The sequence below is a fragment of the Lemur catta genome, chromosome 1 (genome assembly GCF_020740605.2).
Source record: "Lemur catta isolate mLemCat1 chromosome 1, mLemCat1.pri, whole genome shotgun sequence".
NCBI classification, from domain to species: Eukaryota; Metazoa; Chordata; class Mammalia; order Primates; family Lemuridae; genus Lemur; species Lemur catta.
In genome coordinates, this window is record NC_059128.1 from 218,113,379 (window position 1) to 218,136,833 (window position 23,455).

At 47.2% G+C, this 23,455-nt stretch overlaps 1 long non-coding RNA gene across 1 annotated transcript; it reads left to right on the forward strand.

Moving 5' to 3' along the window:
* Nucleotides 1-8,772: 8,772 nt before the first annotated feature.
* Nucleotides 8,773-11,270, forward strand: LOC123641960. Its single transcript, XR_006736379.1, has 4 exons — nt 8,773-8,864; nt 9,128-9,244; nt 9,662-9,882; nt 11,248-11,270. It is a non-coding gene; the product is annotated as an uncharacterized LOC123641960 (long non-coding RNA).
* The last annotated feature ends 12,185 nt before the right edge of the window (nt 11,271-23,455 follow it).

The window sequence follows — 23,455 nt, forward strand, 5'->3', positions numbered from 1 at the left end:
ACACAGGCCCAGAGTTTTGATTTCTCGTAAGAGAATTTTTTACCCCGGGCCCAAGCAGAGACAGACATGCTTTTCTGTTATCTTGCTGTGCCACTGGACAAGTTTTTTTTCCCTAATCTATACATTCCCTGAGGTCGTGGCCCTCCAAGAATGTCATCTTTAAGCAGAGTGTCATTCTAGCTTCCTTCTGTAAGTAGGCCCCAGGCCTCATTTCCTGCCTATGTGAGCATGAGAGCCCAAGCCTCCTGGTTGCTGAAACTGATGACCTTGTGACCGCCACCCCGACCGCATGCCACCACCGTCTCTCCCCTCAACCACCCACCTCCAAGCCAGGAGTAAGCAGCAGCAGCTCATTCACTCTCTGCCACAGCTTTTACTTCCCTCTTTCTTTTCTGGTGCCGGGTAATTTTCCTTTCTTGCTTGCACTCTTGGCTACCCATGTACAATAATTTTGTTATATTTTATACAGGCATTTGTGGCAGAAGGGTCATGTTTATCCACCATTTTCTACAGTCCATTTTCTCCATGGGTTTTACAGCAATTCACAACACTATTTACTATCCGTCTACCATGGTACCTGTTTGGGAAATGCAAGAAACTATTTCTTATAAGAACTGTGGTGTTTTAAGCTGGTGGAAAATCTTACAGATAGTCTAAACTCTTCGAGGGCTAACTCTGAGTTGCTGTTGTAGTACCTCTACTCAGGCTAGGATGTGGTATGACCTTTTTCTCTTTCCATTTTGCTGCATGGTTCTCCTATTCTGGTTAACACATTGACTGCCATGTGAGTTGTATTTAGCTCAGGCTAGTTTTGAGCTTGGGGCCTCATGAAGCAAAACCCTGCAGTTGGTTTGTGAAAATCTTACTTGTTGATGTTCTGATTATTACAATTAATATTGACAATTTAATTCTAAAAACAGGGATTGCGTTGCATATAATTCATGCACAGAAAATAATAAAAAATAACAAATTAGAAAGGATCATTTTGTTTTATTAAAACACAGTGTCCCCAGGGAAAATTTTTTTTTCTAGTGTGGCAGTCAATGTGTTAAACAATCACATAGACTATGGAACTCTTATCAAAGCTATTTAATATCCATTTGGAACAGCCAAGGATGGTAGCCATGGTTTCTCATTTTAATCCCAGTGTTTTCAGATGGCACATGAGGTCAAGAGAGTGTAACTGACATACCATAGGCCACACTGGGGAGGGTGACTCTAACCAGAAGTGAAGAGCTCCTTCTAACTCGTCAAAAAGTGAGTAGAATTTTTGATGAATATTTCTGCCCTTTTGTTCTCTGTCATAAGGCACCACTGAGCTATTTATCAACCTGAGTTTATTATCTGTTAAACTGGATGATAATCCCTTTGATCTTAGACTATTTTCCCTCTGCCTCCCCCTGCCATGTGGGGCTTATGTGATGTTGATATTTCCCTAATCCACTGACGCTGGACTCGAGGGAGGACCCAAGCAATATTTCTTATGCCAAAAAGTGGTGTAAAGCCTGCTCCATATGGAAATATTTCAGTGCATTGGGCAGATGGTTTATGTCACCAGACTCCACAAGCTGACAAGAAAACTCCCTGGGACAAACATCTCCTTAATGGGGCTGGAGGTCATATGAGCAAGCCAAATACTCCCATTTCTCCTGAAAATCCCTCTGCTGCTGGTCATCAAGTGGATTGTTATGGCAAGGAAAATAGTCGGGGGAGGGGCACTGAAACCAGAACAGAATTACAAAATGTTCAATGATTTTGTGACTCTATCGTGAGCCTTGTTGAAAGGGCTACCCTTTGAGCTGGGCTGGGTTTCCATAGCTCCGTCCAATACGAAGCAAGCCTCATGATGCTGGAACATTGTTTCCTTTATATTATTCTGGGACACATGGGGTAACCAGACTCGGATAGGGGTCCTGTCATCAGTCAGAGATTTTGGTACCTTTGAAGCCAGAACCGCACGGGATCCCTCCTCTCCCTCGTGCTGCCTCCTTTCCAAAGATGCTTCTAAGATGTAAGAACTAAATAAAATTCTTTGAAGAGAATAAAACTTTAATAACCCAGAGTCAAGAGGGAAACTGCTGAACTCAATAATAGCAAAAAGTCATCAGCAAACAAAAAGAATATGTGTCAAATTGACACGCCGTTTTCAGCGGGCCCATCACGCCTGCTGGAGAGATGAGTGCTGTGCTGACTTGTCCGTCAGCTCCATGGGCAGCTGTTCCATCATAATTATTCCCACACTTAGGAGAACTGACCCGGAGTGAGAGTGCAGGAATCCCATAATCTATTCTGAGTGCGCAGCGTTTTTAAGTCCATTCCCTCTGGGAAGCTAAATGGCAGGTCACTATAATTTGAATAGGATGGCAGTAATTTGATTTTGTTAAGTTCCTTACACTACATAGAATTATAGAATCGTAAAGTCTCAAGGTTGGAAGGGAACTTAAAGGTCATTTGGTCCATCCAATTCAGGGATCTCTTCCACCATATCCCTGCTTCCACAGCTGCAGGGATGGGAGCTGCAATCTCTTCAAGGCAGGCAAACGCAACTATCCCTTCCCTGCAAAGAGGCAGAGGTTTCCCAGGAAAGATCACAACTTTTCAAAAACCAGGTTTCCTAAAAATCCATGCTGAGCCATTGTAGCAGGCTCCTTCACTCCTTGTCACCCTAAGATTCCCCTGTTGGGAGTTCCCCAAATCTCTTCCCTTTGTCTCAAATCCTGTTGCATCCCTTCTTCCCACCTCTTGCCAGCACTTTCATGTCCACATTTACTGAGGAAATCCAGGCCACCAGACAGGAGCTATCGACCTCCCTCCCCTCAAGCTGCCCCTCCTCATTCATCTTCTCTTCCCCTATACCCAGGGGAGCAATGCCTCTCTTCTCCTCCCAAGGTAAACCTTTCTCTCTTACTGGGGAATCACATACCTACTGTCATTAGTTAAATTTGAATGACCAGGCAAGTCCTTTTCTCCACCTCTTCTGGATCATTCTCCTAAGTCTGTAAACATGTCCAGGCTTTTCCTTAAACACAGCCTCTCTTCCTTCTTCTTTTCCTCTCACTGAGGCTCCTTCATGGCTCATCCCCCAGGTATTAGTTAGGCTAGGCTAGGGATATGCAGCTGTAACAAACAGCCCCAAATCTAACACAACCAAGGTGGGTTTACTTTCCTCACTCAGGCAAAGTTCACTGCAGGTCAAAGTGACTCCCCAGAGCAACTGACTTCTGTGCAGTGACCCAGCAATGCAGGCTGGTTTAGGCTGGTGTCTCCCTGTCCTCAAGGCAAGAACTTCTCCACTTGTTGCAACAAGGGAAGGGATAAATCCCTCCTAACTCCAAGGAGGTAAGAAATGTTTCTCCTGTGCACCAGGAGGGATTTTAAAAATTGAAAATAGACATTCACTTTTTACCACACTTTCACCAACTTCCTTAAATACAGATTCAAGGGCTGCTGTTCTTGCTTCCTAGTTAGTTCTACCCTAACCCCTGAATCTGGCTTCTGCTACACTCTGCTGAGTGACAGCAAGCCCTACAGTCTTGGCTTTTCCTGTTGGACCACAGGAACTCAGCCTCCTGTAGGTTCCTTTTCACTGGGCTGTGCTTTCACCTTTTGCTCTGGGCTTTTCTTTTTTTTTCTTTTTTTTGAGACAGAGTCTTGCTCTGTTGCCTGGGCTAGAGTGAGTGCCGTGGTGTCAGCCTAGCTCACAGCAACCTCAAACTCCTGGGCTTAAGCGATCCTACTGCCTCAGCCTCCCAAGTAGCTGGGACTACAAGCATGCGCCACCATGCCCGGCTAATTTTTTCTACATATGTATTTTAGTTGGCCAGATAATTTCTTTCTATTTTTAGTAGAGACAGTGTCTCGCTCTTGCTCAGGCTGGTCTTGAACTCCTGACCTCAAGCGATCCACCCGCCTCAGCCTCCCAGAGTGCTAGGATTACAGGCGTGAGCCACCACGCCGGGCTCTGGGCTTTTCTTGACAGTCACTATAAGAAACAGCCAGCAGTGATTTTCTGCATTTGTTATGGAATTTATTTTGAAGCGTTGATCTATTATGTGCCCCAATTTTCCTTAAGCTAACTCTAGGTGAAAAATAATTGTCGAGTTTAGTGCCAGCCAAAGTGTCATCTCTCCTGAGAAAATACATTTCCATCTTTTATGTAACGTTCCATGTTTTGCTTATCATACCTGCCAAGAAGCTTAGAACCAAACCAGATGATCAGTTTTAATACTAATACTTAGTATTTTAGCTACCTTGCTTTCTCTTTTCCTCAGTCCCAATTTTCTCTTCTTATCCCTCCAGCCTATTTAGAAAGTAGCTTTTCTTTAACAAGCTCAGATTCATTTTTGAAAGCACTGGGGCTATAAAAACATTAATGCAGCCTTTTCTGACTGGTTTGAGGGCATCTGTCTGTAGTGTTCCTAAATCTCCAGCAGAACTGAAGCGTCCTAAAGGTCCTTTGAGGCAGAAATAAATCCCACTCTTGTTAGAGAAGGTAGCCCAGGCAGCAAAAATCCTCAGCTCATGCCCAGTCCTTCCAGATCCTCCTGCCTGAGGCCCGGGGCAGAGACAGGAGATCCTGAAGTGAGAACAGATTGTGGAGCTGCTGGGTCTACAGCACCCGCCAGCAGGGCCAGGCCTGGGGAAAGTCACCGAATTCAGAGAATATGCAGAAGAAACCAAAAGTTTAAGGAGAGAGCCTTTGTCCAAGAGCAGGGGCTGAGGATCAAGTTTTGGGGTTATGCTATCTTCACGGAATTAAATGGGATGTTTTTTCTGTGCTCTGGGAAAAATTAAATGACACAAGAATTGTAATGGAAAGTTTTGACCAAATTCACCTATTGAGCTGTTCTTTGAACTCTATTTGACTCTTTGGGTTCTCAACTGTCTCTATAATCTGTAACTGTTTATTTTATTGTGACTTTCAATTTTTATTGTGACTTTTCAGTTAGCAAATTTAGTGCATAGTAAACTCTTTCATTTGAAAATGATATATTTTGCTCATATAGTGATATTCCCTTTTTCAAGTCTAATGTTAGGTGTGTCTTCCTTTATTTTCTTGGTTACCTCTATTGGAAATCTACCTGTTTTATTGGTTTTTTTTCAAATGAGTTCTTGGATTTATCAATTCTACCTTTTTCTACCTTATTGATGTTTGCATTTTACTCTTGCTGATTGTTTCCTTTAAGTCTGTTTTGTTGGGAGGCAGAAGAAGATTAGCCTCCTTAGTTGAAGGTGAAGTTAATTTTTATTCTTTTTGTTAAATAGTATAAGCAATTAGTGTTATAAAATTTCCTCTAAGAACAGTTTTGGTTGTATCCGTTGGGTTTTGATATGTAGGTTCTAGTTATTGTGGTTTTATTTTATGAATGATTTATTTTCTGGTCATATTGCTTTATTACTGGAGAATTGGGCCCCCAAAGCTTTGATTATTCAAATGTATGGGAGATTTGTAATGATTCAGTGTGGGAGGCAGCTTCTGACATGGCCACCAATGATCTCCACTTCTTGGTATTCAGCTCTCAGATTTATTATTTATGTTATCATTTTCCTAATCTAACAATTCACTAATCTTTAACCTCTTCCCTTAGAAATCTATTCCCTTTTCTTTTCTTGGATATATATTTAACTTACTAAGTATTATGCTGGTTCCATTTAATTGTGTTTTATTAACAAAAATATTCAAGACTATGAATTTTCCTACAAACACAACTTTAGCTGCATTACCTATATATTATAAAATGTAAGGTTTTCATTATATTTATATATTATATATTATTAGATATTAAATATATAAAGATTTTCATTATATTTATTGTATACATTAATAATCATTATATTCTGGATATTTCAAAATTTGTTTAAATAGTTAAAATTTGGCATTGTTCAGTTTTGAATAACAGGGATTTCTGCTTTCTAGTTTTATCAATTTTTATTTGTATTGTATTGAGATTGAAGCATCTCTACAGTAGTTCTTTGTCCTGGAATTTATTGAGCTTGTCATTGTGACCTGCAGTAGGGTTGTGTTTTTTTAATTTATTATTTTAATTGACAAGTAAAACTTATATATATTTATGCTGTACAACATGATGTTTTGATATATGTATACATTGTGGAATGCCTAAGTCAAGTTATTTGAAAGGATACCTTACTATCATTGTTTTTGTGGTGGGAACACTTAAAAGCTACTTTTAGTAATTTTTAAGTATACAATGTATTGTTATAAACTACAGTCACGATGTTCCATAGATTTCTTGAGGTTCTTTTTCCTGTCTAACTGAAAATTTATGTCCTTTGACCAACATCTCCCCAATCTCCCACCACCCGCCCCTAAGGACCCAGGCTCTGGTAATTGCCATTTTACTCCCTGTTTCTGTTAGTTTGACTGTTTTAGATTCCACATATAAGTGAGATCATACTGTGTTTGTCTTTCTGTGCCTGACTTATTTTACTTAACATGATGTTCTCCAGGTTCACTTAGGTTGTCACAAATGACAGGATGTCCTTCTTTTTTAAGACTGAATAGTACTCCACTGTGTACATGTACCACATTTTCTTTATCCATTCATCTGTTAATGGACACTAAGGTTTACTCTATATCTTGGCTGTTGTGAATAGTGCTGCAGTGAGCACAGGAGTGTAGACATCTCTTTGGTATAGAGATATCCTTTGGATTATATACCCAGTAGTAGGATTGCTGGATCATATGATAGTTCTATTTTGAATTTTTTGAGGGGCATCCATACTGTTTTCCGTAATGGCTGTACTAATTTACATTCCCACAGCGTACAAGTGTTCCCTTTTTTCTACATCTTTGTCAACACTTATCTTTCATCTTTTTGATAATAGTTATTTGGACAGGTATGAGGTGAAATCTCATTGTGGTCTTAATTTGCATTTCCCTGATGATTAGTGACGTTGAACATTTTCTCATATACCTGTTGGTCATTTGTATGTCTTCTTTTGAAAATCTAGTTGGGCTTTGATGATAGTCTGTCATCAGATTTTATGTCTACTGCAGCTACAGTCCTCAGCCCCTGGCCCGGTACCAGGCTGTTAGGAACCAGGCCACACATCACCTCCTGAGCTCTGCCCCCACCACCCATGGAAAAATTGTCTTCCATGAAACTTAGGAGCTGGAAGGCACAGCAGGAGGTGAGCAGTGGGCAAGCAGTGAAGCTTCATCTGTATTTACAGCCACTCCCCATTGCTCACATCACTGCCTGAGCTCCATCTTGCCCCCACCATCTGTGGAAAAATTGTCTTCCATGAAACTGGTCCCTGGTGCCAAAAAGGTTGGGGACCATTGTGTTACAGCACAGGCAGGAGGGCTGACCTAAGTCAAGGTGGTAGGAAAATATAAGGAGTGGCCTAGGAATAGTAACAATTCTGATTTATTTCACTCTGGAGCAGACTGTGCTAGCTACAGGTTTTGTTAGCCCTGAATCCTTTCTCTTTTTCTTTTTTTCTGCTAACAGAATTCCTTCCTTGAAAGTGGGAGCCTATTTTATATGGATAAACCATTCCCCCGCTACAAGGCTGTGCACATGATCCAGGCCTGGCCAGTTGGAGGACCCCACTAAGCAATTAGTTCAGAACTGGGCACATGACCCAAATAGAGCCAGAGCCTTCGCCAAATCTTCTCATTGGGCTTATTCAGATATAATCGTAGAATTACCCATAACCACTTTGCCATGATGTTGGGAAAGTCTGAGAAAAAAGTCAACAAAGAGAAAAGCAGGAGATTAGGAGATGAAGATAAAGAAACATATTGCTGATGATGACATTTGAACTCTTGAATCCAGCCAAGCCTCAAACCAATTTCACCCTTTAGGACTTTCTAGTTATATGAATTAATAAATATCCTATTTGTTTATACTAGTTTGTATCTTCTTTTACGTTTTTCTTTTTTTCTCACTCATTCACTTACCAACCCAGTCACTATCATTCATACTAGTTTGAATTGGTTTTCTGTCACTTACCACCAAAAAAGTCCTAACACGAGGTTCACTGTGTGGGGTGTGGAGAAGAAAAAGACTGGGATGTAGGCTGGACCGGACTTGGCAAGCCCGTAGCCAGTGTGTGCCAAGCATGGGACCCAATGCATGGCAGCTCCCTGTTGACTTGACGTGAAGAACCACACAGATGGTCAAGCCCGCCAGGAACACAGAAGTGCAGAGGCTGCTCTGACCCTTTGTCCATGGACAGGAAGCAGGCCTGCCTGGGCCAGCTGGCAGAGTCCCCTCTCTGCCCAGCTGCTGGCTGTGAAGTACGTTACTGTCTCGCTTGCAGAGCCAGCTCAGAAGAGCAGTCATGAGACAAGAGGGCGGGCTGGCCACTCACCCCAGAACCAAGGACCCCCAACCCCAGCACCAGACTCCTCCTTTCAGAGCCTCCCCAAGGTCCACAGACAGTTGCAGAATGCTGTGACAGGGCCCTTAGGAAACACCCCGCTGAGGAGGTGTCTTAGCTCCAGCTGCCGTAACAGACTACCACAGACAGGGTTAAATAAATAACAGAAATTTATTTTTCTACAGTTGTGGAGTCTGGAAGTCCAAGGTCGAGGCCTCAGCAGGTTTGGTTTCTTCTCAGGCCTCTCTCCTTGGCTTGCAGAGGGCGGCCTTCTCGCTGTGTCCTCACGTGGTCTTTCCTGTGTGTGCACCCTCGTGTCACTCTGTGTGCCCACGTTGCCTCTTCTCATAAGACATGAGTCACACTGGATCAGGAGCCACCCTAACTGCGTCACTTTAACTTAATCACCTCTTCAAAGGTCCTGTCTCCAAATGCAGCCGCATTCTGAGGTACTGGGAGTTAGAACTTTGATAAGTGAATTCCGGGGAGAAACAATGGGGCCCATAACAGGAATGGTGAGCTTCTCTGTTTCTCCTCTTTATGTCGCAACGCATCCTCTACTCTGTGCTAACTGCAGCTTCTGGCCTTCCCAAGGTAGGCATTCCGGGGGGGCAGAGGTGGCGAGGAGAGTGGGAAACTTCTTACCTGCTTCTGCGGTGGTTTTGTTTGCTGCTTTTCCAAGGCCACCCCTCCCCCATCACTCTGAATTGCTCGTTGCAGTTCCCTTGAGTGGGTGAATGCATCCCCACCCCCGCTCATCCATGCCCTCCACTTTCAGGCACAAGGAAGGACACCTCCAGCTCCTTCCTGCTGAAGTCAGTTCACCCCATACACACTTGCCCTTGATTATTAAGAAGATGCTACTGGAACAAACACAAACTCAAGGTGGTGACAGGTGAGTCTCTGGGCACAGCAGGACCTGGGCTCAGGCAGGAACCAGGCACAGATGGAATCTGGGTGCAGGTGACAGCCAAGCGCAGTGGATGCAGGTTGCAGATGGGACTAGGCCCAGGCGCATCCGAGAGCAGGTGGTTGGAGGTACAGGAGAAAGGCAGCTAAAGGTGGTGGGTGTGCTCCCCTGGCATTAAAGACTGCTTATGTATCAGTAGGACAGAGATGCATTGCAGAGAAACTTCTCTTCCCTTCCCTTCCAACCAGGAGGCATGAATGTTGAGCCTGAGGGTCTAATAATGATAGCTAACATTTAATGAGTGCATGGTGCATGCCAGGCATTGCATTAAGCCCTTAATGTGCATGGAGTTAACTCTTTTAACTCACAACCACATGATTTAGCATGACCTCCATTTTACAGACGAGGAAACTGAAGCACAGAGAGGTTATGTAACGTGCCCTGGTCACACAGCTTGGAAGCACTGGAGCTGGAGGTGAACCCAGGCAGCTTGCTTCCAGAGCCCATGCAATCAACTCCCATGCTGTCCCACCTCTCAGGGAAAGGGCTGTTCAAAGGAGACAGTCACTTGACACTTCAGGTTTGCAGCTGTGTGCAGGAGTTGTTGGGGAGAGCAGACCATGGTAAGAGCTGGGCACTGCCTCCCCCAGTTTTCTCCCAGCAGTCATTGGTTGGGACTGGGCCCTTCTCTCCCTGGCTTCCCGTTACAGCCAGGTGAGTAGCTGTCCCTGCCATCCCAGTTTCCCTCCATGCCTAGCCGAGAGTGGGTGGCCTGCAGGTCTTTGTTAAACTGAAACTTGAATTTGATTTGCCAACAATATGCAAAACCATGGGCAAGTCCCTTTCCTCTCTAGAGAGTTTCTTGACTTAGCAAACATAATTCATCCCGTCCGTTTGACCTCAGGGTTCTTTTCCCATTTCCCTCCAATCCAGGTGTTCTCGAACCCTGGCTGTTTCTTAAAGCCATTTGAGGCACTTTCACAAAACACACTGGGCCCCCAAATCAATTCAGTCAGAATGTGGGGAGGGAGAACAGGTGATGCTACTGCACAGCTGGGTGGAGAACCACTTCCCCAAGCTCCCCGTAGAGCTCCTGCTCAGAGCCTTTCTCTTCTCAAGCAAGATAAATCAGAGGCATTTTACTGTGTGTGACTTCAGATGCAATTGCTTTTCCCCAGGCCAACCCAAGATGAGAGGTTGAGCAGGCAGATCCTTCAGCACCAGAGTGGCCTGGCAAGGGGCAGTGTGACACTCTGGGGAGTGTCATGGCAATATGGCCCATTCATCTCAGCTGAATACCCACATCAGATGAGAGAGACCCCAGTGTTCCCAAGGAATCCAAACAAAGTCATCATCAGTCAAGCGGGCCAGGCCTGGACTGGGCCCCAGCACTCAGGGGTGGAAGTAGTTCCAGAATTTATGAATTCTAAAGGATGATTTATTTCTGTGTAGTGGTAGCAGCTGGCAAACTGGAGCCCTCTCACAGAGCCCATCTCTTATAAGTAATGGAATATGAGAAATTTGCCTCAACAAAAACAGAGGGAGATCCAAGGAGCCACAGTTTAAAGTTTGAGCTCTCTCTAGCCCAGAGACAAGTTCCCCCAGCACAGACACCTGCTTGTTAACTATAGGGACGCAGGTGAAATAGCAGAGGGGCTCTAGATTTGGAAATCAAGAGAAGTGGGTTTGAAGGCCAGCCCTACCCTCCCCTAACCCCCTGCAGGCCGGGGCATGGCCTTGCCTTCTCTCTGGCCTTTGTTCTCTCCACCTTTGCAATGAGTGCAGCAGCCCCGTGAGGTGAGCGCTGGGATTCCCTGGCTCAAAGGCGCTGGGACTCCTCCCTTCCCGTGGGGAGGGCCTTTCTCTCCTACCCTGGCATTCCAGAAACCTCAGGAGCACCAGGTCTGACAAAGCTCCACCCTCAACATTTTAAAATTCAAAACTCTAAAACACAAAAGAAAGATTTTTTTCTTTTTAATATTTTGTAGAGATGGGGTCTTGCCATGTTGCCCAGGCTGGTCTCGAACTTCTGGACTCAAGCCATCCTCCCACCTCAGCCTCCCAAAGTGCTGGGATTACCCGTGTAAGCCACCATGGCCAGCCTTGAAAGATGTTTTTAACTGAGCAAGAATTAAAATATAACCTGAAAAGTTATCCATGATGTGTCGAGCTTTTACATGTTTCATTTTGAGAATAGTAGGAGATTTACAGAAGAGTTGCAGAGAGTGCAGAGACCCTCTCCCCCAGCTTCCCCTCGTGTTCACATCTTACACGACTGTGGCAGGTTGATCAGAGCTAAGAGGCTAACACCGGCACACACTATTAACTAAGCGTGAGCCTTTATTTGGGTTTCACTGATGTCCTTTTTCTGTTCCAGCATCCAGTCAGGATGCCACGTCATTACGCCTCCTTAATGTCCTACTCTCTGTGACAGTTTTTCAGTCCTTGCTACTCTCAGTCAGGGGTTCTCAGCACCACCCCCAGCTGTCCACTAGAATCACCCGGGAAGCCTTTGAGAAGCACCAAAGCCAGAGCCACCGCACCAGGTACATCAGAGTCGCCGAGCCGTACTCGCCTGTGACAGTGCCATGCAGCCAGCCAGAACTGAGACACTGCTCCTAAAGCATCAGTAAGTCTACTCCTCCGGTCAAAGTTCTTAGGCCAAAGAACTTGGAGTGGCTAAGTGGACAAAGTATGGGCAAGTGGCTCTTTCTATATTAAATTTTAATGACACACAAATATTTAAATACATCTCTTACATATTGCTCACTAATGCTTTATAACTATTTAATCAAATTAGAACATTACAGATAAAGGTTAAGTCCCTTTTCATGAGTCCCTCAATTAGATCCTCCTCCCTGACTCCAGAGACTCCCTTACGTCTTTGGCTTGTATCATTACATATTTTCCGTATCCTTTTCATAGAAACATTAGGAAACGAAATGATATTGGTTATAGATGGTATTAGATCATATGTAACATTTGGCAATGCGTTTTTTTTCCCCTTAAAATGTTAAAAATTTATCCACATTGCAACATATAAGTCTAGCTAATTCATTTCAGTAGTTTCATAGTATTTTGTGGTATAAAAATGCACCAACTTGTTTATTTATAGACATTTAGTTTATTTCTTAGTTTTTGTTCTTCTTGGTGCATACTTACAATGTAGCATTTATACAAGTAAACACAATAGCATCTTATTTCCAGCATGTTTCTACATAAAAGAATGAATACCTAGGAGTAGAAGTCCTGGACCTCAAAGGGTGTGGAGTTTGCATTTTTAGCTTTAGCAGACATTGCCTTATTCTCACCCAAACCAGCTTTCCCAAGTCACTCTGAATTCATGCTCCCAGCAGCAGTGTGTGGGAATACCAATTTTCCCCACATCTTCACCAACACTTGGTTTATCAAACCTCTAATATTTGCCAATGAAGAGGTGATAAATGTTATCTCACTCTTTTAATTTGCATTCAAATGACTATTTTAATAGAACTATAAAACACCTGAGTTAAAAGAGACCTCAGTGATCAATTAGTCAAAACAATTGGCTTAAAGAAGATTTTTTTTTTCTGGGATATAAGTATTAATACATGGACACATCATGGTAAAAATTTAGAAATATATACTGCAATATACTGCATTTTTTAAAAAAGTCCTCTTTTATACACTCCTCTGACTTTCTTACTGAGAGGTAAACTGATATTAATCACTGGTATATTATGATGGGGCATTTACTACATATATACATGCATATGTAAATGCATAAAAATATAGCGAGTATTGATGGTATTTTACATAAAAGATGTAGCTGTATGTTTTTCTGTAGTTATTATTTCCTCTTAACAATACATCTTAGGAATCTTTCCATATCAGTACCCATAGACCCACGCCATTGTTTAGCTACTACACAATGTTCTATAGTATGGGGTGTATTCATTATCTATTGCTGTGTAACAAATTACCCCCAACATTTAGCAGCTTAAAAACAACAAAAAATATTATTATCTCACACAGTTTCTGAGATCAGGAATCCCAGAACAGCCCGTCCTGGTGGTCCTGGATCAGGGTCTCTCGGGGGTTGCAGGTGAGCTGTGGGCCGGGGCTACAGTCATCTGAAGGCTTGATTTGGGTTACAGGACAGGCCGACAAGGTGGCTCATGCACGTGGCTGTTGGTGAGAAGACTCAGAGCCTCTCCACATGGGCCTCTCCACAGGGCCACTCACAGCCCGAAGCTCCCCCACAGCAAGTGACCAGAGAGAAAAAGAGAAAACCCAACATGGAAGCTGCTGTCTTTTTATAACCTGAGCTCAGGAGTGCGTGCCTTTACTTCCACTGTGTGCTATTGGTTGTGCAGACCAGCCCTGGTTCAGTGTGGGGAGGACTCCACCTGGGGGAGTACCTGGAGGTGGGGCTCACTGGGGCCACATTGGAGGCCTGCTACCATGTAGGGTCACTCACCATTCCCGCAGGTGGGCTGCAGCTTTCCCTGGGCATGCTTCTCGATGCCCGCGTACTTCCAGTCCTCGTAGTAGAATTGCTGCGATTCCTTCATTTCAAATGGGAAATTGAAACCAGAGAAAAGTGGCTTCTCCAAGGTCACACTGCTAATCACCTACAAGTCCAGGATTACATCAGTCACCTGACTTCCAGCCCTCTTCATTCCCCTTCTGTAGGCAAAGTAAACATGGGCTGAGATTTCAATAAATATCTTGAAATAAAACCTGGCTGGGAATTGCCAACAGTCAGTTCCCAGAACACCAACAAAACACGTAATGGCTAATCTGGCTTTGTAGGTGCTAAATTAACTTCACTGCACTCAAAGGCTAGTTTAGCCAATGCATGAACGCCTAATCTGCCTTGATTAAAAGGAAGGTGGTGGAGGCTGGGTGAAATGGCTCATACCTGTAATCCCAGCACTGTGGGAGGCCGAGGCAGGAGGATCACTTGAGCCCAGGAGTTTGAAACCAGCCTGGGAAACAGAAAAACCCTGTCTCTACAAAAGATTTTTCAAATTAACTGGACACAGTGGTACATGCCTATAGTCCCAGCTACTTAGGAGGCTGAGCCAGGATGATCACTTGAGTCCCAGGAGTTCCAGGTTACAGTGAGCTATGGTCGTGCCACTTGCACTCCAGCCTGGGCGACTGAGTGAGACCCTGTCTCAAAAGAAAAAAAAAAAATGAAGCTGGTGGAAATGAGGAATCCTTTCCCTGCTGTAATTAACAGAAACATTGGAGTCAGATCTTGTTTGAATTCTGGTGCTAGCTCTGTGACTGTGGGCAAGCCACGTAATTCCTGTGATACTGTTTCTTCATCTGGAAACTGGAAAAAATCCGAGTGCCTCCTTCGCAGGCGCTGGGTGGGTTGCTTGGTGAGGTACACAATGCACCAGGCCAGAGCCTGGCATGCTCCGCCAGGGCTGCTGCTATCATGTTCTCCCTGACTGGCCGCTTCAGTCCTCAGTCTAGCGTCCTCAATGAATGAACTCCATTTTCTAAAAATATACGGTGCCTGCAGAGCTCACTTGATTCATTTCCCCACATATTGACTCTCTGCTGTTAATACTGACCATTATTCTGTGGCCTGTGTTTCTTGTTGCGAACTGTCCAGATTTGTGCTGAATGGAGCACGATGCGGGTGTGAAACAGGCACAGAGCCAGCACGGCCCTCTTCCCGCCCCTGTGTGTGTGGCTGTCCCTGCAGGCAGCCCGAACCCTCCTCGTCTCTGTGGCCCCGACTGTAGCACAGCGCTGGTGTGTCACAGGTGTGTGGAATGAATGAATGAAAGAGAAGGCATTGATACAACCAAACCAGGTGAAGTGGGTTGGTCACGAAGGCCATCTTTGGAACATCAAATTATTGCCTGGATTCTGATTCAAAATGTTGCGAGGACTGGGGAGATGGAGGTAACTTTGAGTGCCTAGACGTCCAGAAGGAAGGATGGGTCAGTGGGACAGCAAAAGGAAGGGGGCCAGGTGTGGAGTTAGTTTTCTGTGTGATGAGTTTAAGGTGCCTTTGAGACCTCCGGAGTAGCCACCGTCTACTCTGGTGGAGCTTAAGAGAGAGACACATGACTTTTCACCAGCCGATTAGCAAGTGGGCTTTTGCCCAGAGGCCCTGAGCTTCCAGAAAGGATTCCTGGGACCTTTACTGCTCTTCAGAATCTAGAAGCCATACAAGGTTTCTGGCCAGAGCCAGACAAGGAGAGACTTAAAGGGGAAGTGACAAGAGTCCCAGGCGAGCAGTGCTCAAGGCCAAAACCAGAAGGGCATCAGCATCCTCTCCTTTCAGGATCCTAACAGGTCAGGGGACAGGCCAGCGGGGAAGGCCTGATTTGGCTTCCCAACCCTGCCCCCTCCCCCAGCGCCCTCCACAGCCCTGAGGAAGACCCGAGCTTCCTGCTGGTTTCAGTGTTGAAGATGGTTTCCTCCTCCGCTGGGGAAGCCAGAAGGAGCCTGGCCAGGCCCATCAGCTGCTCTTGCGGGTCCAGAGGGAGGTGGTGTAGCCCTGGAGGGACGGGGTGAGAAGGGCAGGGCTCCGGGATGACCGCGACACCACTGCAGTGAGGCTCCATCTGGGGATGTCTGCCACGCGGGCTGACACAAGCACAGTCTCATTCCAAACCCCTTTGCTGTTCTTCCTCAGGAAGCTTCCTGTTGAAAGATAAATGTTCTGTCTATGATCAAACGGCTTTATATTTATTTACTTTTCTTTCCTCCCAGGACTGAGCCGGCCCAGACAGGTCAAAGAGCAGGATTCCAAGCAGTTAAGATGGTCTCTGGAGAAGTCTGGAATTTCCCTGTAGGCACAAGTGTGGCAGGAACAGGCAGGGCTCCCGGCAGCCAGGGCAGGGGTATGCCGGCTCCCCGGGCCCCCTCGGCAAGTGGGGCACCTCTCGGGGAGGGGAAGGGCCTTCAGCTGCTGGGGAACCTGGCCATAGGTTCTTGAACCTCTGCTTTCGAGGAGCCTGAGGGTCTTGTGCACCCAGGAGCACAGAACAATCAGAGACACTCACATCCCAAATCCACGTTCCTTCGGAGTAGTGTCCCGGTGGACGTAAAGAACGGGGAGCCTGTGTACTCCGGTAGCTCCGTGATTTAGCTGCAGAGCGACTGGGCCTTTAGAACTGACGATGAGGCGAGGTTTCTTACCCCATGTCTCACAGAAGAGCTCCACAGAGTTCCTGAAAAATCCCTCATCAGACGCTGTCAGGAAACAGGGACTTTCACAGAAGTGAATGTGGTGGGCAACTGACCATTCCAAAACTCAACTGTTTTGATTTATTTTACTAACTTAGATGATTTAGACATAAAACTTTCTAAAAACAGTGCATTTAGCTTTGTGTTCTTAAGCAAATAAATGGAACATAACTTGATACCTCAGGGACCACCAGAACCGGGCTCCCTGGGAAAGGCTGCAGCCGCCCCCACACAACCAGCCCCTGCGCAAAGTCGTGCTTGTGAGTTCTCGTACATCGCCTTGCATAGTGTCGTGACCTGTCCCTTTGTTGCCTTGTCAAGATGTCATCCCCCAGCGGTTTGTGCACCTCTCTGAAGTTGCTTCCAGGAAAGAAGCAGGAATGTGGTCCACGGGTGAGGGGCTGGGAAGGGGAGGGGAGGTCTGGTCCTGCCCCACGTCCTCCAGCCCGGAGTGTGCAACTTCTCTTCTCCGGACTTCAGTCTGCTCGTCTGAAACACGAGGAATTAGAAAAGATAATTTTGTAAGGCTCTAAGGCTCTGTAATTCCCGCAAAAGTGCTCTAAAATGATCTCCAACCCAGCATTCAAGCCAAACAAAAGACGGCACTGTGGTTACCTGTTCAGATGCCTCCTTCTTCTAGTAAAAGTGCACTCCTAAGGGCAGGGACCCTCGGGTAGTTCTCTTCTAGGGTCTGTAGGTAGCTGGCCTGTGGGACATGATGTCTGAACAGACAGACAGACTGGCCAGTTAGACCAAAGTGCTGATTCTGTCCAGCTGTGAGCCTGGAGCCTGTCTCCTCGGCTAGGCCGCAAGCTCCCTGGGAGCCAGGAACAAGTCTTGTCCCCACGAGATCTCCAGTCGGAGCAGACGGTCAGTCAGGATGCTCCAGTGTGCCCAGGCAGGCTGTTAAAACACTGAAGTACTTTGCACAGTTGCCCAGCACCCAAAGCCAGCATCTCCCCTGGGGCTTCCTCCCTGCGGTCCAGCCACTGAAGGGTGACGCCTGGTTTGGCAGGGCCTCCAAAACCCTGCTCCGTGCTACGGCTGGTGTCATTCTGGTTGGTCAGTGTCCTTGCCATACTGTTGTTAAATGTCCTGGGTGGGATGGACAGCAGATTCCTGGTAAGCTACCTATCAGCTGAGAATTGGTATAAGTGGGCTTCACTCTCCCAGTGGGCTGAGAATGTTCTCAGCAGGGAAGAGGGCAGTGTCTGCTGCCTGACCCCAGGAAGACACATGTACAGGTCTCCAGCTGGGAGACACCGGCACAAGGACCTCCAAAGACACCTACAGGCAAAGGAAGGGGCTGAGCCCCAGCTTCTGTGGCTTACAAACCAGGTGGCCACACTTCTCTGAGCCCATGTCATCTTCCGTACACGGGAGATAGTTAAACCTACCTTCCAGCTCGTGCAAGGACTTGAGAGTCTAACACAGGCTCTGTCGTGTTACCTACAGTCAGGGTGTTCCCTCCTGATGGAATCTTATCTTGATAAATCAGGTGTTTAAAAGTGGCAAAGTGGTTGCACAGTTCAGTTTGTGCGGATGGATCAGGGTATACACTTAAGTGTACAATTCTGTATGTATAGTCGATGACAGTAAAAAGCTAGCACATCACATATGTTCTTAGGCATCAAAAATATTATCAATAAAAAACTAAGATGCTTAATAAAATGGCTGAGCAAAATCTAGGATTTGAGTCCTAGAGAAAGTTCCTTAGATAGGTCCCTTTCAATCCTCAATTTCCTGTCAGCAGGGGGAGAGGAGGATGTAAAAACAGTCCTTGATACACCTTCTCCTCTGAAGCTAAGTGTTTAACTGGGGCATTTCAGCAACAGCAGAGTTGGAAAAATAAGTCTGGGTGGGATTAGCAAAGAGACAGTGGTCAGACAAGCCAAGAGGTCCCCCCACAGGCCCTGAGCAGACACACCTGCACATTAAACACTGAGTCAGGCAGGGTTAATTATACAGAGATTGATTCAGGCTTAAAAGGAAAGGGGAAAGTGATGCAGTCCTCACCACATACACAGAGGTGGGCCTTGGCTAATTGGACCTGACAACTGATCGTTTTATTTCTGATCCAGGAAGTGCTGTGATATTGACCTTCAAGGTTCAGGGAAGTGTGTTTAGGACACACAGTTAAATAGACAGCTGCAATCCAAGCCACGGTGGCATTTCTAGTGTTCTCTGCCTTCTTGAGGCAAGACAGGGAAGGGGGGAGTGAGGAGGTGGTTTTAGGTCTTTATGGTTTTGAAGGACAAGGACAAGGACAAGGCTGGGTGCCTTTCCATTTCATATCTGCTTCTTCCCACTTCAGGTGTGGTCATGTTCTTCCCATATTGGCCAGTCTTCAGATAGGGCTCCTGGGCCTAGAGCTTGGAGATGCAGCATTTCTTGTAGCTGTTGACCATGCAACTAAGATCTAATCAGAGAACTACAACATCAGGGACATTTTCTTAAAAGGAGGGTATGGGCTGGGCACAGTGGCTCATGCCTGTAATCCTAGCATTCTGGGAGGCTGAGGTGGGAGGATCTCTTGAGGTCAGAAGTTTGAGACCAGCCTGAGCAAGAGCAAGACCCCATCTCTACAAATAATGGAAAACTTAGCCAGGTGTGGTGGTGCACGCCTGCAGTCCCAGCTACCTGGGAGGCTGAGACAGGAGAATTGCTTGAGGAGTTAGAGGTTGCAGTGAACTATGCAGTTGCCATTGCACTCTAGCTGGGTGACAGAGTGAGATGCTGTCTCATTAAAAAAAAAAAAGAAAAGAAAAGAAAGAAAGAAAATATGTGCCTTTCTTCTTCCCTTTACTTCCTTTTGATGGCTGGAATGTAGATGTAATAGCTGGAACTGAAACAGCCGTTTTAGACCATGAAGTAGTCTTGGGAATGAAGCCATATTTAGAAAAGGAACAAGACCAAAAGATACTTAGTGTCCTTCATCTCATGGAGCTGCCATGCTGGCCTAGTCCACCTACATTTTGAAATTTCTATGAAAAGAAATAACCTTATACTTTGTTTAAGGCATTTGTTATTTGGGATTTCTCTGGTACTTATAGACAAACCTAATACTATTAAAAATAATGTGCCATTTTTTAAAGAAGCAAATCCAACCTCTCCTGAGACACATGCCCAGCGTTCCCCAGTCAGAATCACCCTGTCCCTCTTCTACACTGCCATTATATGTTGGTCATTACGTGTTGTAAAGAACAGGTCAAGTGTTTTTGCTTGTAAAGGTTTTTCACATGCATTATTTTGTTTGTCTTCATGGTTTCTGCAGAAAAATCCTAGATGTATTATCGCCAGCATGAATAAAGGTAGGCATAAACTGCCAGGGGCAGTGGCAGCTCAGAGTGGTGCTGGTTTTCTGGCCTGGCAGCACTATTCAGCTTAAATTTGAATTAGGGATGCCCGCGCCCATCCCCCCTCCTGCCCAGTGCATCAGGGGCTGATCCAGCTCTGATTCCCTCTAGGTCTGAGAGCCCCACCCATAGCAGGTGCCGTGTAAATTTGTGCTGAATTGATTTGCTATAAATGCAGCAAGTTCTCCTCCGTCTGAGGGTATTGATTTCCTCTAAGCTGCATTTCTCTGTTTGACATTTTCTAAGAAAGGGAGAAAAACTGCAAAGAAAGAAAAGATCTTGGTCCTTTCAGGGGAATCCCTGGCCTGGTTGGGGCCGCATAGCCACAGCTTGGTAGTGTGGGAGGGACCAGAGACTGCAATAAGCCACTGGGGCCCCAGAGCTGTGGCTGCAGGAGGAAGTGTGGAAAGAACCCTGAAGCCAGGAGGAGCTTCTGAAGCGCTGGGCTCGAGGGCCAGAGGATTCCTGCCCAGCCCCTCTTGGGGGTCAGGGACATGAGGAGCTTCAGGAAGGCAAAGAAAGGAGCTGGTTTCGCAGCCAGATTGTTTTGCAGATATGCCTCCCTTAAACCCCACAGCATCCCATGGGTTGGATGGCAGGCAATTTCATTTTTTGATGAGGATGGAGAACTGAGGAAGGAGAATTATAATGAATTCTTGCCTCCCCAGCTAGAAGGAAAAATCACTGGCCTAGATTTGCCCCTGTGGGGACAGAGGGACCAGAGGAATCTACCTCAGAAGGGAAATATAATAACTGTCCTTGTCCCCTACATTCACCCAGCAGCTGTTATTTAGGTTCAAAGGCCACCAACTTTGAGCCCCATAACAATTCTTTAAGGACAAAGCAGGCACTGCCCCTTTCAACAGATGAGGAACCTGAAACCCAGAGAGGGGAACTGACTTGCCCAAGGTCACACAGCACCCAAGCTAGAGCCTGGTGTCCCTCCTCCTGCTGCCTGCAGCTCCTTCAGGGGGATCTTGCCACAGATGAACTTGGGTTGGGTGGGGGGAGGTTGATCATCTGCTTAGCAGCCTGCAGACCCCTCATGCTGCCTGTCACTGTGCCCAGAATGGGGACCACAGTGGAGAGGAGAGGGCAGTGACTGCCCGAGCCCAAGCCAGCCATCTGGGGACCTGGGCCCCACGTGTAACTCCAGGCTACAACTGCTAGAGCAGGAAGGACCCAGTAGGAAGTGAGGACAATGAGGGGACTCGCCCGAGGTCACGTTGCCAGGATGCTGGCAAAACCAGGGCTGCAGTTCCTTCACGTTAGCCACGGAAAGGGAGTATCACCTGCTTCAGAAACGAGTCCATGCACAGGGGTAACCTGGGAATTCCACCCCTTTTTTTGCATCCTCCTGTTGGCTGGGGCTCACTCAGGAGATGGGCCTCTCTGGAGAGGCAGTGCTGTTCTTGGCTGCTGAAGCACCGTCCCCTGCCCAGAAAGTCCTAACTGTCTTTTGAGACCCTATTCAGATACTACCCCTTCCAAGGAGCTGCCATTCATGCTCCCGCTCTGTGTGCCTGTGCCCTCAACACCTGCGTCACCCTGTGTGCCCCTCTCGTGGCCCTCTCGCTGGAGTCACGGGTAGTCACTGACGCGTGTCCTGCCGCTCCAGTCATAGGCGCTTCCCGCGGCGTGGCCTGCAGGACACGGCCGAGGCCTAGGCGCCCCCAGGCTCCTGGGGCGTGAGAGAGAGAAGTTGAGGGGCTTCCTGGTGGAACGCGGGTGGCTGTGGCTGTGAGAAGCTGGGCTGGAGGACTCTGCAGGTGCTGAGTGCCTGTGTCACATGCTCTGGGCCCTGGGTGGCAGTCCCCGCCAGGGCAGCCTGTGGACAGCGGGTCCTGAAGTCTGGAGGAGCAGGCAGGTCTCAGCAGCTCTCTCCAGGCCTGCCCCGGAGGGGAGAGGTCCGTGGAATGACCCCTGGGTCGGCCTTCCAGTGACTGTGGCTGCAACCCCGTAAGAAAATTGTTAGTGGAGAACAGTTCAGGTACCCCAGGAAAGGCCCTTTTGCCCCCACTCCACAAAAGAGAGGTGCCAAGCCAGGCCAATCACCCCCAGGTGGGCCTGAGAGGCTCTGGGTGGGTAGAGCTGCCCCGTGTCTGCCCCAGGGGTGGGCTGAGCCCCCACAGCCACCACCATTCTGGCCACACTCTGCCAGGACCCCGAGCAGGGAACACCCTCCCCCAGCCCATGGTCTCACCGGCCACCCACCTGCCTACTGCTCTTGACAGATATATATGTATGTTCTTTAAATAAAGAACAAGATACAGCCAACCGTGAGTAATCCTAACACTAATGAGAATCGTAAGTCAAAGCGAGCATTTTCCCCTTGTGTGTCTTAAACAAGTCACTCCAGAGGAGGGGCAGCCGGGCAGCCGCTCAGCTCCAAGCTGGAGAGCAAAGGCCGTGGGGGGCACGTTCAGGCCCCGGCCTCCGTCACACCTTCCCCGCACTCCCAGCCCTTTCTAAACGTGGGTTCTGAGGGGTGTGACAATGCTGGGAACATCGGGCCAGCCACACATACAAAAGATATCAGTCATCACTTTTTTATTAACTTCAGCCACAACTTCCTCAAAGACAACTCCCAGGACTACAGCATCTAAGGAACATTATTCCTCAGATTTCCCCCTCACGCTGCTGCAGCGGGATAATGGCAACCTCATCCTCACTGTGCTGCCTCCCTGCCCGCAGCCCTGCTCCCCTCGGGATCCCACGCCCCTGTAGCCAGGGGGGCCATCTGGAACTCCAGTGGGGTCTCCTCTCTTCTCCTTTAAACCCTTTTGTGGCTCCCCAACACCCAGAGCAGTGACGCTCAACACATGGACTACACCAGTGGTCCCCAACATTTTTGACTTCAGGGACCAGCTTCGTGGAAGTCAGTTCTTCCACAGACAGGAGGGGCAGGGAGTGGTGGGGGCTCGAGGCCTCAGCTCCGCCTTAGATCACCTGGTGTTGGATTCCCACGGGGAGGGTACAACCTGGATCCTTCGCATGTGCAGTTTGCAGCAGGGTTCGTGCTCCTATGAGGGCCTGATGCCGCCACTGATCTGGCATGGGGTGGTGCTCGGGCCGCGATGCCAGCGACGGGGAGCAGCTGTGCGTGCAGGGGGTGCTTCCCTTGCTCGCCTCCTGTTGTGCAGCTCAGTTCCTGGCTGGCCGTGGCTGGGGGTGGGGGGCGGTGGGGTGGACCACGGGACTATGCAACAGAGTCATCTGGGAGCTTTACATCCATGCTCAGGGGCCCCCCAGACCAAAAAAAAAAATCAGAATTTGGGGAGCAGGCATTGGTCATATTTAAAAGTTCCTAGCTAATTCAAATATGCTGCCCAGGGTTAGAGCCACAGCCCTGAAGATTAAAGGTAAGAGACGGAAAGTTCCTCTTCAGGGGAGAATGCCAGCTGATAAGTCCAGAAGGAATCAGGGAGGCAGGCAAGCCAACAGACACTAAGACCAGCGGGTGAGAGGTTGTTGGGGAACAGGGTATTCACACAGTAGCAAAGTATCCCCAACAGATTAATTATAATTTACAGAGGGTAAAGGGTAGCTGTACATTAGAGAGCTGTGGCTAATCTACCTTAACCAAGTCATCAAACCCAGCACCACCAAGAGTGGGCCTGCTTCATGTCACCTGCCTCCT